General features: G+C 37.4%; 1 pseudogene; it reads right to left on the bottom strand.

The window, feature by feature from the left end:
* Window positions 1–1179: 1179 nt before the first annotated feature.
* Window positions 1180–1278, bottom strand: LOC132267885 (small nucleolar RNA R71; annotated as a pseudogene).
* Between the last annotated feature and the right edge of the window lie 4646 nt (window positions 1279–5924).

Genomic DNA, 5924 nt, shown 5'->3' with positions numbered 1-5924 from the left:
GTTTTGGAAACATTTAGGGATTAGTACTCTTCTGATCTTGTCTTTACTTTATTGTTATTTTTTGTTACTTATTGTGTTTATTCTTATTTGGCTAGGTTAGATTGAGCAAGGAGGTTAAATAAAGGAGACTTCAAAGCAAGGAGCTAAGCTAAGCACAAAAAGGGACTAGAAATTTTAAAAAAAATGCAAAGCATATCAAAGTTTGGAAGTTGAAACTGAATTGAAGTTACTTAAGGACCCTTTGTGAGATCTTTCTAACCCAAGCTCTAGTTAAATCATCGGCCCGCGTGGAGGCTTGTTTTCCATTTCTTAGATAAATCGTGAGCCCGCGTGGAGGCAATTTACTTTTTTTTGCATGTTGTTGAAGCCTGGGAGTATGGGATCATTGAATGTGGAGATTTGTTGATTTATTTGTTGCGGGGGCGAAGTGATTGTTACTTACTTGTTATTTGCTTTTTTAGTGTATGCATGGTCGTAGGTCATTGAATCCTATTCTTGTCCCTCCTAATTTGCATCTTGAATCAGTTGTTCGTAATCCTAGGGGAAGGGGTAGTTCTTATCATTCCATTTCACCAATGGAGGATTTGAATGATGACCATGTGGGGGACCTTGGTCACATAGATCAACAAGGCAACCTCCACCTGTGTATCATGAAAATGTTCAAGTACCATTAGGCATGCCTAGACCATTTATTCACCCACAACAATAAGGCCAAGTTCCATTGGGAATGCCTAGGCCAATATTTGCTCCACAACCTCCCATAGTTCAAGCTAATCAAGGTGTTCGTTTAGCACCACCAATTGTGAATCCTCCCATTGTATTAAGAGACCATTGTGTGCTTAATGAATACAATGCACCCACTAACATTTAATTGCCCCCATTTAGAGCACATCACTATGAAATTAAACCACAAACTATTCAAATGCTTCCAAACTATCATGGACTTCCAAGTGAAAAACCGTACAAGCATTTGGATGAGTTTCTTGAAGTATGTTCCACCGTGAAATACACGGACATACCAGAAGAAGTGTTAAGGCTTAAAATTTTTCCTTTTACACTTAAAGACAAGGCAAAATATTGGTTCAACAATCTTAGGCCTTTTTCAATAACTTCTTGGGCAGAAATGCAACAAGAGTTCTTGAAAAAGTACTATCTCGTTTCTAAGACCAATGCCATAAGAACTTCAATTAGAGAATTTTCTCAAGGGGATGGGGAAATGTTTCATGAGGCATGGGAAAGGTTCAATGACCTGCTAAGAAAATGCCCACACCATGACATACCTAAGTGGCAACTAGTTCAATATTTCTTTGAAAGTTTACCGGATAATCACAAGGGTATGGTTGATGCATCCATGGGTGGTTCTTATCTTGATAAGTATGAAAATGATGTGTGGCAATTGTATGAAAGTATGAGTAAAAATTTCATGCATAAGTCCTTATCTTCTAAAAATGGTAGAAATCTAGAAGGAAGGAAGAATGTTGGCTTGTGTCAAGTTGACAACTCCAATGATATAGCCGCCGAGATGAAATCCTTATCTCAAAGATTTGATCAATTCTTGATTAACCAAAACTCGGCAAATCAAATGTCTTCCGCCCCTAATCATGTTCATCATCGTGCATCTAATGAATCATGTATGACTTGTTCAAGTGTCTTGTATTCTACTTCAAACTGTCCCCATGGACATGTGCAAAATGACAACCATGAGCAAGCCAATGCTATTTTTGCTAACCAAGGGAATAATCCCTATGGCAATCATTACAATTCTAGTTGGAGGAACCATCAGAACTTTTCTTGGAAAAGCCAAGGGGAAGGCTCAAACCCTCCCCAAGGTGATTTTCAAGGGACGTATGTTCCACTTCCGATGCAAAGCCAAGGTTCCCAAGGTTTTAGATCATCATTTTAATCGCATGGTAATCAATTTTCTATTTTTCATTTTCCTAATCAACCATCTTATTCTCAAGGAAATTCTAGGAGTCCCGCTTTTGAAGAGAAAGTTTTATCCGCTCTAGGCACTCTAGAGGTGAACACTCAATTGCTTCATTCTCATTCTCAATCCATTGCTAAGCTAGAAACCCAAGTAGGGCAAATAGCTAGTACTTTAAATGCTAGAGAGAGAGGGAAAATGCCTTTGAATGCCCCACCAAAGCAACAATGTGTTGTGGAGACTCATTCCTCATCGGAAAGTCCTATAATAGAGCATGTCAATACGGTGACAACCTTAAGAAGTGGGAGAATCATTGACAACCAAGTAGGTATGTCCAATGAAGAGAGTGAACCGGTGCAACCCAAAGTTGACACCCGTCCCGTTTCACATTTTATTCCTCATTCATTGCATTTACATGACCATCATGTTGAGAAAGTATTGAAAAATGATTTGAAAGATGAATTAAAGCATGATTTGAAAAATGATTTAAAAAATTCTTGCGTTGATAGTGTTTCAAAGAAGGATTTTGAAAAAGTTTTTGAGCCAAGAGCTCCATTTCCGGATGCCTTAAAAGGATCCATTTATCTTGACAAGCAAAAGACAAAGATAAATGAAATCATTGATGTGTTTAGGCAAGTGAAGGTTAACCTTCCACTTTTGGATGCAATCAAGCAAATTCCGGCTTATACCAAGTTTTTAAAAGATCTTTACACCCAAAAGAGGAAGAACAAAAGCTAAGCACCTAGGAAAGTGGTCTTGACCGAGCAAGTGAGCTCTATTTTGCAACTTAACACTCTTCCAAAGTTCAAAGACCCCGGTTCACCTACTATATCTTGTATCATTGGTGACCATATCATCAATCGGGCTCTCTTAGACTTAGGAGCATGTGTCAATCTTCTTCCATACTTGGTATATGTCAAATTAGGCTTAGGGGACTTAAAACCGACGTCGGTAGTTTTGCAACTTGCCGACCGATCAATTAAAAAGCCTAGGGTATCATAGAGGATGTTTTGATTAAGATTGATAAGTTCTTCTTCCTCATTGATTTCGTTGTCATTGACACGGAACTGGTCCCAAATCCCAAGAGCCAAATTCCCATTATCCTTGGCTGTCCTTTCTTGGCAAGCGCAAATGCCAACATCAATTGTAGGACGGGGATAATGAAAATATCTTTTGGCCACATGAAGGTGAAGTTAAATATTTTTAATCCAACCCCGAATTCAATGGATAAGTATGAAGATATTTGTGTTGTAGAGAAATGTCTTTATAATGAATGTGAAAGAATAGAGTCTTTATTTGATGTTGCGCATTTCCATGGTTTGTCTACCAAAGAGAAATCAAAGAAAGTTGCTTCAAAGATAAATTTTCCAAGGGCATGGAAGCCTAAGAGTTATTTTAACCAAGGACTATCAACGTCGCTTGAATCAAATCCAATGAGTTCTTTAGGGAACCATTCGTTGGGTGGATTCAAAGTGTTTTTCACCCCGTTAAGGAGGGGATGTATAACAAGATATTTGATCCGGGCTAAAAGAGCCCAATGTCTTGCTAGAAACGTTAAAGCCTAGTGCATTTCGTAGGGTTTCACAATCCTATTCCTCCCTCATTTCTATTTTAAATTTCATTTCTTGCGTCGTCTAGATATGTTTTAGGGTTCACACACATTTATAGGAACTATAATTGAGAATGCATGCACTTTCATGTTAAAAATAGGCACTTTGTTCATGTTCGATCGATCTTAAAAGATGTTCGATCGGTTCACACACATTTATAGGAACTATGATTGAGAATGCATGCACTTTCATGTTAAAAATAGGCACTTTGTTCATGTTCGATCGATCTTAAAAGATGTTCGATCGATCGAACATCCATTCCTGCATCCAATCATCTATCTGTTCCATCGATCGAGAATTTCCTGAATAAATCAGCTCTCTGTGCATCGATCGAAAAATTTCTTGGATCGATCTGAAAGTCCCTAGATCGATCCAACTTTTTCTTAGATCGATCTTCACTCCACACTTAGAATTTTTTTTTGAGATCCATGAAAAAGGCCTCTCTGTGCATCGTTCGAATTGCCTGCAGGTTTTTCACCTATTCGATCGATCGAAATGTATTTCAGATCGATCTGGGATTAATCGATTTGTATCCCTTGTTGACCATGATTTGACTACTCTTTTTTATTTTTAATTTTTTTTTTAAAAAAAAAGAAGAAGAAAGAAAACCTTCAAAAATATTTTGAATTTTATTTTATTTTTAAATCTCAAAAATTTCAAAAATATTTTTAATTTTAGGAAATTTTTCAAAAATCCAAAAATATTTAATTTATTTTTATTTTTATTTCTATTTTTACTTTATTTTTATTTTTATTTTTATTTTTATTTTTTTATTTTTATTTTTCAAATGTTTTCAAAAATTCCAAAAAGATTTTTATATGATTTTTACTTTTATTTTTAAAAATCCAAAATTTTCAAAAATATTTTATCCTTTCGAAGCATAGATCGATCTGTTCTTTCTTCAAGATCGATTTATGTTCGATCGATTTGAGAGTTTTTTCAGATCGATCGAACTTGTCGGGACCAGTTTTTAAAAACAAAACCCTAAAGTCATTAGATTGATTTTAAAGATCGATCTAAGACCAATCCCTTCTCTCGCCGCTGCACCCAATCTTCCCAACCTCCAGTAAGACTCCGGCAAGCTTCCCGAGCTTCGATTCCTTCTTCCTCATCTCAGATCTTATCTATCTCTCCTTCGATCCACTTCTCTCCTCGGGTAAGGTGAGGTTTGAGTTTTTGATGTTGATTCGAGTTACAAATCACATGATTTTGATGTTACTATGTTAGATCTGAAGTTTCATGCTTAATCTCTTTCCATATTTGAAGCTTTAAGCATGCGTGTATATATATGTATATATGTGTATATATTTTTGTATAAATTTTAATTTTGATTTCGATTTTGAAGATTGTGGGCCAAGATGCTTGTTTATTCATGTATTGTTGTTGTGTTGTGGGTCCCACAAACTTGTTTGGGTGCCCCCGTGTCATCAAAGTCACAGATTTGTGACGGTTTGCATCAGTTGCAGAATTCGATTGATCTCGGTATTTCTCAGATTGATTAAAAATGCATCGATGTCACTCAATCCAACTCAATTCCAGATTGATCTAACTTTCATTAATCTCACTTAGTTTTTGATCGATCGAACTTCACAGATTTTCATATACACTTCACACACCATCTTTTGTGATTCCATGCTATCTCATACATGCTCAATGCTTGTGTTTTCCACATTTGATGCATTCCATACTTATACTGTCTAAGCATGAGTCATTTAATGTCACTTATTTCTTATGACTTGCATAGATTCATGTCTTTTATTCTGTTTTGTCTATCTTATTTAACATACATGTTTCTATATGCTATGCCTTATTTCCTTATTTAGCTATTGACTTATTTTGTAAATTTTCTTTTTATTTTCCAGGCCATGGCTAGGGTCAAGACTGTTGCCTGTGGACATTATCATCGCAGAGTCAGGCAGAGATTAGACGACTAGGCAGGCCCATCTCACGTCCAGGACCCCATTCCTGAGCCAGAGCCAGAGCCAGAGTAGGAGGATGAGGCTGAACAGCCAGAGTAGATATAGGACTAGTCAGAGGCAGATACAGCTCAGTCCCTATCCGCTGACTCTAGACTACAATCTTCGGCTGCCGTATCATCTTCTTCAGCTGAGGCTGAGTATGTACCATCTCCTTCACCACCATCGGTACAACCAAACCTGGTCCCCGAGAGACTTGACAGGAGATACTCACGCCTTCAGGTGGCACATGAGTCGGTGTTTGACATTTCTTTCTTCTCCCGGTATCTACTGACCCGGCCAGCTTACGATGATCTTGACCGGAGGGGTCTTTCAGCTATATTTGCCCTAGTCAGTTATCCAGTTTATCCGCAGCTTGTTTGGTTATTCTACCAGTATCTCCATTCGGCCCCGGGTAACTTATCAGAACTGCAG

Source organism: Cornus florida, unplaced genomic scaffold (genome assembly GCF_030987335.1).
Source record: "Cornus florida cultivar Cherokee Brave unplaced genomic scaffold, ASM3098733v1 CherokeeBrave_3.0.0_Hap2_Chr07, whole genome shotgun sequence".
In the NCBI taxonomy this organism is placed as follows: domain Eukaryota; kingdom Viridiplantae; phylum Streptophyta; class Magnoliopsida; order Cornales; family Cornaceae; genus Cornus; species Cornus florida.
This window is presented reverse-complemented; position numbering and strand designations above follow the sequence as displayed.